This window comes from Bos taurus, chromosome 10 (genome assembly GCF_002263795.3).
Source record: "Bos taurus isolate L1 Dominette 01449 registration number 42190680 breed Hereford chromosome 10, ARS-UCD2.0, whole genome shotgun sequence".
In the NCBI taxonomy this organism is placed as follows: Eukaryota; Metazoa; Chordata; class Mammalia; order Artiodactyla; family Bovidae; genus Bos; species Bos taurus.
This window is the reverse complement of record NC_037337.1, coordinates 35,051,389-35,064,500: the sequence shown is the minus strand read 5'-3', so window position 1 is coordinate 35,064,500 and position 13,112 is coordinate 35,051,389. Positions and strand designations below refer to the sequence as shown.

Here is a 13,112-nt window from a genome sequence, read left to right as displayed (position 1 = left end):
GTTCCATTGATCTATATTTCTGTCTTTGTGCCAGTACCATACTGTCTAGATGACTGTGGCTTTGTAGTAGAGCCTGAAGTCAGGCAGGTTGATTCCTCCAGTTCCACTCTTCTTTCTTAATATTGCTTTGACTATTCGAGGCTTTGACTATTCGAGGTAGTCTAAAATCTTCTTAAGAGGAACATTCATGTCCCTTATTGCTTTCCATTTTTTTTTCTTCAAAGCCTAGCTCATTGTTGGTACCCTGGAAATATTTACTAAGAGCCAAATGAATTCAAAGATATCTTAAAATTGTGACAAGACCACTCACCTCTGATAAGAATACTGCATCATTTAAGCTGTGTGACCCTGAGCAAGTTCCTCATATTCTCTGAGCCTCAATCTCCTCATGTGAAATTGGAGGTAAAAATAGCCCATATGGTTTAGGGTTCTTGTAAGAATTAGACAAGGTAATGCAGATAAAGTGCTTAGGAAGGCTGACACACAATAAGTGCTAAATAAAATGTTAGGTTTGTTTCTATTTGTACAGTTTGTGAAGATTAAGGATTACCTAGAAGGATGGTTATGCGGCAGAGAACAGAACCTATGAGAAAAGGTAAAAAGGATGGAATCAGGGTACCTGGGGAAAAGAAAGATGAGGGATTATGAAGTACCACATCAAGAATAAATAGGAGTCCGCAGGAAATTATGATGGGCTCTAGTTTTCCAATCTTCACCCAATATGGGATATGAGGAAATTTTAATAAATAGCAACATGTTAGATGTGTCAGTTGTCAGGGGCCCAAGTTTAATGCTGTCTCCGACTCACTTCCTAACCATCATCTTGATGACTTGGCCACAGTTACTCTACACATTAGTGTCTCTGTGTTGCAAGAGGTTTATAATGTGTCACTAAAAACTGAAATTGGTTTCTATTCTGGTACAGTCGGCCAATGGCATACTCTGTCTTTGCGTGTTTTCTGTTTCATGTGTTCTCCAGATGAGCAATTAACATTCCAATGCGCATTTCAGTACTTTTTCAAAGAGGAGGAAATGTAAGACAGTGGAACATGCTTGTGACATGAATTTTCTGATAGAATTAAAACGAGGTGAGTGAACAATTGCCTAGGCTTAAATTTCTACAGCCTGAACCTTATTTCATTTTTACCCATGTATTTCAGTTGTGCATTTATTTAATATACATTATATTTATTTTTTGTATTTGAACATTTAATATTTATATCCTACTATATGTGTACTTATTAATTATTCAGACATTTAGTGACTATTTATTAAGCATCTTCTAGGTGGAAGGGGTGATGTAAAGATTCAGGGAAGAATTGGAGATGTTCATTCTGATCAGAGTGAAGAATTTAGAGCACAGACAATTGCTCCCTTGATTAGGTGTTATTAAGCATTTGCTCTGTTCCAGGCATCTTCTAGGACTGGTGATATAGTCTTCAAAAAGTGTGGTTTTTCTTGGAGCTTGCAGTATATAATTTTAGATTATATATGGGGTGTGTGTATGTATGCTCATTTGCTCAGTCATGTCCAACTCTTTGAGGTCCCATGGACTGTAACCTGTCAGGCTTCTCTGTCCATGTGATTCTCCAGGCAAGGATACTGGAGTGGGTTGCCATTTCCTCCTCCGGGGATCTTCTCTACTCAGGGATAGAACTTGCATCTACTGCATCAGCAGGCAGGTGCTTTACCACTGGCGCCATCCACCTAGGAAGACCAGACTATATGTGGTAAATTCCATGGAAAGAGGATTACCAAAGCACTCGTCAGATTTAGAAAGGAAAGAGCACATCCATCCAGGAAACTTCGAAGGAGGAGGTGGGTCTTAGAGAAAAGATAGGAGTCTGCCAGCAGACTGAAAGTCCTGAGCTTGCCAGGTGGAGAGAGAGCACAGAGGGGATAAGATTCTCAATTCCGCCATGCAATTCTCTGATGATCCTGAGGGTCCTACAATTCAACTCAATGTTGACATTATTAGGCCCACAATTTAAGGGCTCAATACCACGAGACTGCTGCCACTACAGATGCCAATAGCAAGTCCAGGCTGTTACCTGTGCTTCTGACCAACCAGTGATAGGTCAGGAGTTCCTCTGAGTTCCTCCTTGGGTTTGATTGCTTTGCTAAATAGTCTCACAGAACTCAGGAAAGCCCTTGACTCACTAGATTACTGATTTATTACAAAGAATAGTAAAGGATATGAAAAAACAGCCAGATGAAAGGATACATAGAGTACAGTCCAAAGCAGAGGATCTTTTGTCCTGTGGGATTTAGGCCCAGCAAGGTAGTGCGTGGAGGTGTTCTCTTTCTCCATTTTGGAAGCTCTCCGAACCCCATCCTTTTCTGGGCTTTTATGAAAGCTTCATTACCCAGTCAGGACTGATTTAGTCATTGGCCATTGGCTATTGATTCCAACTCCAGCCAATCAATCCCTGATGTCTCTGCAGGTCACTGGGAAAAGATTGAAACTTCTAATCTTCTCATTGCAAGGTTGGGTCCCCAGGCAATCAGACCCCATCCTTAGGTGTTTTCCAAAAGTTACCTTGTTAACGCAACAAAAGACAGCTTGATCATTCTTTTCACTTGGAAAACTCCTAGAGTTTTTGGAGCCGGGTGCCAGGAGCAAGATCAAAAACCAAATGCATATATATAACTATATATATATATTGTTATATAGTTATATATCACAGAAAGCTGGAGGGTTTGAATCCATAAGCCACCATCTAGGTCATTGTAAGTCATCTATTGAAGAGTTGACTGTAAAAAACAAACAAACAAAGGAGTGGAGAGAGAGAGTGCAGAGTCTCTCAACCTCTGCTCTATTGACTCTCTTGACATGGGCTGGATAATTTTTTGTTGTAGGGGCTGTCTTGGGCATTGTTTAGCAGCAGATGCCAGTAAATAGCCTTCTCACAGTAGTTAAATGTCTACAGATACGCTCCACTGCCACCCCCTGCCCCGCAGCTTGAGGATCACCAGAATAGACGGAGATCAGGTTGTGGGGGCCCTTAACTACCATAGTAAGAAAGACTGATTTTAATTGGCTATAAAGGGCCCAACAATATCAACTAAGGAATTGAGTTGTTGGGTTTGTGTATCAGATTGAAATTAGGAGACACTAAAAGGGTGATGGGGAGGTTGTTGAGAAGAGCTGGTAGGAAGGGATTCACAAAGTCATAAAAGAAAGAGAAAAAAAACAAGATGGTACAAATTATGTTACTTGTCTACTGTTCCTCCATTGTGTCCCAGTATTTTGCATCTGTTGTTCATTCTTCTGATTGTTGAATGCTAAAATTTGCTTTTTGAGGAGAAATACTACACAATGTTGTAAAGGTAACCTGGAATCGTTTCTCTATTTTAGGTGGAGCAGCTTTTTTGTTGTTGTTTACAATTATTTAATTGGAGGCTAATTACTTTACAATATTGTGGTGGTTTTTGCCATACATTGACATGAATCAGCCATGGTATACATGTGTCCCCTCATCCTGACTCCAAATCCTGCTGCCCTTCCCACCCCATCCCTCTGCGTTGTCCCAGAGCACCGGCTTTGCGTGCCCTGCTTCATGCATCAAACTTGCACCGGTCATCTATTTTACATATGGTAACATACATGTTTCAATGCTATCTCTCAAATCATCCCACCCTCTCATTCTCTCACATAGTCCAAAAGTCTGTTTTTTACATCTATGTCTCTTTTGCTGTCTTGCATATAGGGTCATAGGGACACTTCTTCCTTGGGAAAGTGAAGGACAGAAAACTGTATAATAATCCGGCTTGTCTTGGGATACTAGGAAATTGAAAAGCAAGTGATTTAGTCCCTTCTGGGCTCCCTGGTGGTAATTTTATGCTGGCAAGACCTGAAAAGATGTGCCTATCCCTAAAACTGTAAATTCAGCCATCTTTATAGAAAACTCGGGAAGTGAAACTCTCCATCCATTCTATGGTATATGGTATCTCTGTGTGTGTTTGCACAATTCCTTCCTCCGACCTTATACAATTAGGGCTTGAACTCAGAGGGGTGGTAAGCAGGAAGTATGGAAACCTGGTGGTTTCCAAGCCCAGTATTTCTGCTGATACACTGCAGGATATTAGGCAAAACATTTAAGCTCTCTGTGCCCCTGCTTTAGGTCATTGAGAATGAGGAAGCAAGATTCCATGAAGCATTTAACTTTTAAAATTGGTTGTGGTCAAAGAGATTGAGTATTCTGGCTACTTGACATTCCCTTAGTAGTTCTCCCATTTCTAAGTCATGATCAAACTTTGATTTGTGATGGAATCAACAGTCACGTAGTGCCTATCTGTGGCTTGACCACAAGTCTGATCTTGAAGTTGGACATGAAGGCCTAAATCTTAGGCTTTCATGAGATTTTTCCAAGTCTTTCCTGAGGCTCTGCTATTGGGGAACAAGGTGCATGATGTCAGAAAAAAAGAAAACACTGAACAATCTGGAGGACAGAGTCAGCTTCTAGAACTTAAAAGCAGCTTGCTTTGTTTTACACTTTGGGAAGGACTTCTCTGGTGGCTCAGACTACAATGTGGGAGACCCAGGTTCAATCCCTGGGTCGGGAAGATGCTCTGGAGAAGGAAATGGCAACCCACTCCAGTACTCTTGCCTGGTGGATGGAGGAGCATTGTAGGCTACAGTCCATGGGGTCGCAAAGAGTCGGACACGACTGAGCAACTTCACTCACTTGGGGAGGGTGGTTAACTCAACATATAATGTTTACGTGTTTCCTAAGTGCCAACAACTGAGCAATCCACAGAACAAAGAAAGCACATGAAATTTCTATTGTCATGGAAGTTACTTCTAGTGGGAGGAGACAGATAACAAATATTTGTGGGGTTTTTTGGTGGCAATAGGTGATAATAAATAAATTATGGTAGAGGAGCAAGGATGATGAGAAGGCTCAATCTTTTAGAAAGGGTGGTCAGAGGAGGCATTTCTTTCTTTCTTTTTTTAATTAATTGGGCTGCACTGGGTCTTAGTTGTGGCACGTGGGATCTTTGATCTTCATTGCATCATGCGGGCTGTTTTAGTTGTAGCATGTGGGATTTAGCTCTCTGACTAGGGGTGGAACCTAGACTCCCTGCATTGAGAGCTCAGAGTCTTAGCCCCTGGACCACCAGGGAAGTCCCAGAAGAGGCATTTCTGATAAGGTGTTGTTTGAGCAGTGACCCGAAAGCAGTAGAGAAGGAATGCCACAGTCATGGGGGAAGAGCACCCAGGGAGAGATGCAGAGAAAGCCAAGTGTGTTTACAGAGCACAGGAGGCCTTTGCTTGGGGCTCAGTGGCCATGAACAGGTTGACCAATATCCTGAGATGCTGGGATACAGGCAAAGGGGCCCAGTGATATAGCTGTGCCTTTTTGCTTTTTCCATTCCTTCCTCAAAAATGCACAAAAACACCAGTTGCCCTATAGCCCACTGGAAAAAGTTAAGTGGTTCTTCTAGATAGATCAACCAATTTGAAATGAAAAATTAATGGAGGAAATTATGAATGATGTATCTTTGTACCTACTAGAGTGGGAACCACTACAAGTGGATTGGGGGTGAAGAACTGGTGACTGAAAGACATTTGAGATTTGTGGTTACCATCTGTGAATATTAGTGCCAAGACCCTGTGAGGCTTCAGAGGGCCCACTAGGCCCACAGACTCTGGAGAAGGTTGACAATAGGTAACACGTGTCTCCAGAGAAGGCGATGGCACCCCACTCCAGTACTCTTGCCTGGAAAATCCCACGGATGGAAGAGCCTGGTGGGCTGCAGTCCGTGGGGTCGCAAAGAGTTGGACACGACTAAGCAACTTCACTTTCACTTTTCACTTTCATGCATTGGAGGAGGAAATGGCAACCCACTCCAGGGTTCTTGCCTGGAGAATCCCAGGGATGGGGGAGCCTGGTGGGCTGCCGTCTATGGGGTCGCACAGAGTCAGACACAACTGAAGCGACTTAGCAGCAGCAGCAGCAGCAGCAGGAACACGTGTCTCCAAGTCCATGATGTGTAATTTCCTCTTAGAGCAGGGGGCCGTGTCTTCATTTACTGGCACCTCTCAATACACAGTACTAGACAGATCATCAGCACATATTCATTGTTTATTGAATGAATGTGTTGTAGTAATTGTATCACAGACTCAGGAATCTGGGGAAGCGGGGGGAATCTGGGGAGCTTCAGGTTCTGGCTTTTGCTTATTAAAGTATGACATTTCTTGAAGGCCAATATGAAAAGTATCTTCTAAACTCATGTCAGGATGGACTCAGTAGTCATAAACCAAACATTTACTATAAACTGAGATTTTGTCCTGAAGAGGATTTGTTACCAGAGTTGCAGTAGTCACAGGATTCTGATCTCATATCAACAATGACTTTTTGATGATCACATTCATGGAACATCTGTATCCTTGCCAAAACTGAGAAACACATTAGAGACCATGGTTTACTCCTGTGCTTGTGTAGCCTGTAAGATCTCACTATCTGGTGGAATATTCTAGCTGCCTTTCTTGGGAGATGACTGTGTATTTTACACTTATCAATCTCTCTTGGAAGATGTCAAGTGAAGGGCATTCCACAAAATCACTTGGAAAAAGTCAGAAAATAATGAAAAAAGTGAAAGTGTTAGTTGCTCAGTTGTGTCCAACTCTTTGTGACCCCATGGACTGTAGCCTGCCAGGCTCCTCCATCCATGGAATTTTCCAGGCAAGAATACTGGAGTGGGTTGCCATTCCCTTCTTCAGGGGATCTTTCCAACCTAGGGATCTAACCCAGGTTTCCTGCATTGCAGGCAGATTCTTTACCATCTGAGCCACCACAGAAGCCTTCTTTATTTATACTAGCTCTTCTTTATTGTCCGTAATTCCTCATGCTGTAATTACACTCTCATCATCATTATCACCACTACTAATGCCGTTTTGATTTTTTTAATTGTTTATAGTAACCTTTAGTTACTTTTCTTCCAGATATATCACTGAATATCCTCTTCATTGGGTAAGTTAATTGATTGCTGGTTTTGTTTCAGGAATTCAAAATTTGAATCCTTGGTTTAAATTTTGTCTATAGGAGTAATAGTCCATATGGTCATACAGAACTGACACTGCAGTTCTCCATTGTTCTGCAAAAATTACATCGCACTTGTTTGTTATTGTCTGAAATCTCCTACATGTTTTGTGAACTTGGGCATGTTACTTAGCCTCTCTGAACCTTATTTTTGTCATACGTAAAATGGGGAAAATAATAGTAACCATGTCAGAAATTGTCGTTAAAATTGGCTGAGATGGTGTATGCATACCTCCTAGCCCTGTATCTGGCACAAATCTGAGGTTCGATAATCATGATCTGGAATCATTAGCTATGATAATAAATAGAACTGGAAAAAAGAAGGTAATATACAGTATACATATATTATTTACACTTCTTAAATGTGCATGAATTCAAAGAACTCCTAAGTAGAAAAGGTTTCCAGAAATAGGATTAATCTCCACATTATTGGACCAGGGCTGGCAACTTAGCTTAGTGAATTATGAAGGCTTCTAAACATCTACAATGGGGGAGACCTGGGTTTGATTCCTGGGTTGGGAAGATCCCCTAGAGGAGGGCATGGCAACCCACTCCAATATTCTTGCCTGGAGAATCCCCATGGACAGAGGAGCCTGGCAGGCTATAGCCCATGGGGTCACAATGAGTCAGACACGACTGAGCGACTAAGCACAGCCATGGCACAAACACTCCTCATATTTAATATCCCAGTTACTCTGTTAGTCTTCCCTTAGCATTATCACCAAGGTTTTGGTTTTTAAAGTCTACATAAGACAATCTCTAGGTCCATCCATGTCACTGCAAATGGCATTAGTTTTTCTTTTTCATGGCTGAGTAATATTCCATTATATCATACTGAGTGAAGTCAGACAGAGAAAGATAAATATCATGATACTGCCTATATGCGGAATTCAAAAAAATTGTACAAATGAACCTATTTGCAAAACATAAATATTCACAGATGTAGAAAACAGACTTACATTACCAAGGGGGAAAGAGGTGGAAGGATAAATTGGGAGACTGGGATTGACATATACACACTGTTGCTGCTGCTGTTGCTAAGTCGCTTCAGTCGTGTCCAACTCTGTGCGACCCCACAGATGGCAGCCCACCAGGCTCCACCGTCCCTGGGATTCTCCAGGCAAGAACACTGGAGTGGGTTGTCATTTCCTTCTCCAATGTATGAAGGTGAAAAGTGAAAGTGAAGTCGCTCAGTCGTGTCTGACTCCTAGTGACCCCATGGACTGCAGCCCACCAGGCTCCTCCATCCATGGGATTTTCCAGGCAAGAGTACTGGAGTGGGTTGCCATTGCCTTCTCTGCATATACACACTACTATATATAAAATAGAAAACTAATAAGGACCTACTTATAGCTCAGGGAACTCTACCCAATACTCTGTAATGACCTATATGGGAATATAATCTAAAAAAGAGTGGTTATATATGTATGTATAACTGATTCACTTTGCTGTACAGCAGAAAGCAACACAACATTGTAAATCAAATGTACTCCAATAAAAAGTAATTTTAAAAAGTCATCATAAGGAGAAATCTCTGCAACTATAATTAGATGGCTGTATTGGATAATTTAAAGACCTCACTTAACTCTGAGATTCCATGACCCTCAACCCTTACATGGTACCTGTAGTTGGTATAGTGAATCATACCTATCACTGTAGTCATTTTATAGCAGAGCATATTGACATGTAGAGAGAAAATAGTCTTGCAGTTTAAGTTCACGCACTTCATAGGTGGTATTCACATTCAGATTTGCCTGACAATAATGATTTCTGTAAACACTATGTTACATTGTCCATAACAGAAGAAATTTTAACCCCTCAAAAATATGCAAATTTTATTTTAGACTATCAATACAGTATCATTATAAAATAATGGAGATTTAAAATGAAGCACCAAACATTTTATATACTATTTGAGGGTATGGATGGGGCCTCCCAGGTGGCACTGGTGGTAAAGAACCCACCTACCAATGCAGGAGACATAAGGAACATGAGTTTGATTCCTGGGTAAGGAAGATCCCCTGGAGAAGCACACGCCAACCCACTCAAGTATTCTTTCCTGGGAAATTCCATGGACAGAGGAGCCTGGTGACTTGCAGTCCATAGGGCTGCAAAGAGTTGGACAAGAGTGAAGTGACTTAGCACACGTGCATGGGGTATGGGTATATTCAGTTTAGTTCAGTCGCTCAGTTGTGTCCGACTCTTTGTGATCCCATGAATTACAGCACGCCAGGCCTCCCTGTCCATCACCAACTCCCAGAGTTCACTCAGACTCACGTCCATCGAGTCGGTGATGCCATCCAGCCATCTCATCCTCTGTCGTCCCCTTCTCCTCCTGACCCCAATCCCTCCCAGCATCAGAGTCTTTTCCAATGAGTCAACTCTTCGCATGAGGTGGCCAAAGTACTGGAGTTTCAGCTTTAGCATCATTCCTTCCAAAGAAATCCCAGGGCTGATCTCCTTCAGAACGGACCGGTTGGACCTCCTTGCAGTCCAAGGGACTCTCAAGAGTCTTTTCCAACACCACAGTTCAAAAGCATCAATTCTTCGGCGCTCAGCCTCCTTCACAATCCAACTCTCACATCCATACATGACCACAGGAAAAACCATAGCCTTGACTAGACGGATCTTTGTTGGCAAAGTAATGTCTCTGCTTTTCAATATAATCTATCTAGGTTGGTCATAAGTTTCTTTCCAAGGAGTAAGTGTCTTTTAATTTCATGGCTGCAGTCACCATCTGCACTGATTTTGGAGCCCAGAAAAATAAAGTCTGACACTGTTTCCACTGTTTCCCCATCTATTTCCCATGAAGTGATGGGACCAGATGCCATGATCTTCATTTTCTGAATGTTGAGCTTTAAACCAACTTTTTCACTCTCCACTTTCACTTTCATCAAGAGGCTCTTTTGTTCCTCTTCACTTTCTGCCATAAGGGTGGTGTCATCTGCATATCTGAGGTTATTGAGATTTCTCCTGGCAATCTTGATTCCAGCTTGTGTTTCTTCCAGTCCAGCGTTTCTCATGATGTACTCTGCATATAAGTTAAATAAGCAGGGTGACAGTATATAGCCTTGACGTACTCCTTTTCCTATTTGGAACCAGTCTGTTGTTCCATGTCCAGTTCTAATTGTTGCTTCCTGACCTGCATACAGATTTCTCAAGAGGCAGGTCAGGTGGTCTGGTATCCCCATCTCTTTCAGAGTTTTCCACAGTTTATTGTGATCCACACAGTCAAGGGCTTTGGCATAGTCAATAAAGCAGAAATAGATGTTTTTCTGGAACTCTCTTGCTTTTTCCATGATCCAGCAGATGTTGGCAATTTGATCTCTGGTTCCTCTGCCTTTTCTAAAACCAGCCTGAACATCAGGAAGTTCACGGTTCACATATTGCTGAAGCCTAGCTTGGAGAATTTTGAGCATTACTTTACTAGTGTGTGAGATGAGTGCAATTGTGCGGTAGTTAGAGCATTCTTTGGCATTGCCTTTCTTTGAGATTGGAATGAAAACTGACCTTTTCCAGTCCTGTGGCCACTGCTGAGTTTTCCAAATTTGCTGGCATATTGAGTGCAGCACTTTAATAGCATCATCTTTCAGGATTTGAAATAGCTCAACTGGAATTAATATCAAGGTTTTTAGCTACTGGGTTTTTTTTTTTTTTATTGCTTTATAGACAATCTGACAGTCATGAGTCACAAGCTAAGAATAAACAGTTTAACTTAACATTGCTTTTTAATTAAGGCTACAATAAATTTAACCACATTAAGATATACATAATTTCTACCATATTTGCTCCATAATTGGCCATACATTCATGGGTGTATGTTTACATTTAGCATCCCAATGATTGCATTTACTATTGCTTTTCAGGAAAATTATAACGTTTCTTCTCTCATTGCTTAGTTCACCAGTACTAAAAATTGGTCTCATCATGAATCGTTTTCCCTGGTGCTATGGTCTTTTTCATTGTTACCATCATCACCATGCATATATTCACACTCATATCTTAGATATTACTCTCTGGTAAGTTTGTCAAGTCCTGGGCAGTACTGGGCTTTTCTATACCCCAACCTAATGCTTCAAGGTGCCTGTGCTTTGGTCCTGTTGGATCATCTCCAGTGTTAATTTCAAATACTTGCTCCTTTTTTCCCCCCTAGGTTATGGGTCAGTCCATGAATCTTGTTCAGAAAAACAGAGTTACTGATTAGAGTTAGTCTCAGAAGGTTCCCTGGTTGGCTCAGCTGGTAAAGAAGCAGAAGACTTAAGAGACAAGGATTCAATCCCTGGGTTGGGAAGATCCCCTAGAGGAGGGCATGGAAACCCACTCCAGTATTCTTGCCTGTTAAATCCCATAGACAGAGGAGCCTGGCAGACTATATAGTCCATGGGGTTGCAACAAGTTGGACATGACTGAATGCATTAGTCCCAAAGACCTGGGTGATCAGGAACCCTAGAACCTGAAGTTTCCTGCGGGGCAGGGTAGAGAGAAAAATAACCCATGACTCTTTCTGAGGAGAGTGATATTATCCTATATTGTACTGGCCTCAGGAAGGGGAGAGGACTCAGAGAGATTCCTGGACCCTGACCCTGGGCAAGTGTTATAGGAAGATAGGAATAGGCCAGACACTTCCCTGCTCCTTTTGGTAAGTGTTCTATTACCTTTCACTCCATGTCAACCCGCAGACCAACCGGCCACTGAAAAGTTCATACAGGAAGTTTAGGTTTCAAGATCAGTTTTAGGAGTAGCAGTGTGAGAGGTATGAAGACTGCCCTGCCTTTCACTGAACCCTCCTGCCAAATATCCTCTCATCTGTTTTCTGTTGTCTGAAATTCATTTAACAGATGTCTTTGATTGAACAATAAGGGATTAAAGGCTTAAACTTGCAATTATGATAAATGATGAGTCTTTTGTTGAATTCGGGGAAGGGGTTAGAAAGGGACTTTGGAAATACAGAAAAAATGCCGGACCTTCACAATTTTCTTGGGCCAGCCCTGTCTATTTTTATCTTGGTAAGAACCTCTGTGTAACAGTTTGTTTTTTTTTTAAAGAAAAAAATGGTTCTTTAGTTTCTGAAGCTAATCACAAGTCATCACTGCCTATCTCAACAGTCTTTTCCACACACTTACATTGTCATCAGTGGATAAGTCTGACACATTAGATGGCTCACAGAATTTTTTTCTAAAAGTTTTTGTTCAGAGATTTATGTTACCTCTGGTAGGTGGCAATGATATCCAGTGTACCAGCTCAGTAAGTCCAGTAAGAGAGTAATTTAGGGTCTCATCTAGAAAATTGAGATAAAAACAAAAGGGATTTTAATCAAGGGAAAAGAGGGGTGTTTTCCCTGAATTATATGAACCAGAAGAATATTTTGCATTGAACTTAGCATTTTGTGTTCAGTCATTCAGAAAAAATACCCATTGGCACCTGTTATATTTCAGAAAAGTACTCAGTGCTGGAGTTAAAGTGATGAACAAGGAAGATGTGGTTCCTTTTTGCACAGAGCCATCATCTAGTGGCTTGAAGTGGAGCCAAAGGAGTCCCTGAGATCATCTGGTCCAAACCTCCTCATTTTTCAGATTAGAAATGGAAGCACCAAGATGTAAAGGAAATTGCCCTTTGTCTCAGCTGGTTAGTGGCAGAGCCAGGACTGTAACTGGCTCTTACAACTTCCAGACTGATTTTCTGGTGAAACTAACCTGGTGAGTTAGGACAAGTCCACAGGCTGTGGCAGCAATCTGCTCTCACTTCCCTGTGGCCCGAAAGGGACCCTGCCCTTCCCTCAGTCTCATGGATGTCCAGAAAGTTGCTTAACTGTTGCGTTAACTTGTTTGTGATGGTAGAGCATGTTGTCGTGTGATGAGGGGGCAGAACCATGGAGCATCATTCATTTGTGGGGAAAGTTGTCTTCCCCCTAACCACTCCCTCCCCCAGTGCATTTCTGGGCCTGCCTGAACAGAAGATCTTGGCTAACTACTGGGTGTTATTAAAATTATAATTAAAGAGGTAACAGGAAAAGAGCATGTTCCAGTACCATACAGAAGAGTCAGCACTTTCACTGGATAATGAATT

At 41.7% G+C, this 13,112-nt stretch overlaps 1 long non-coding RNA gene across 1 annotated transcript in view; it reads left to right on the top strand.

Annotated features, from left to right (window-relative positions):
- The window catches only part of LOC112448559 (uncharacterized), a 111,449-nt gene that overhangs the window by 86,521 nt on the left and 11,816 nt on the right, over positions 1–13,112 (top strand). The window lies entirely within an intron of this gene.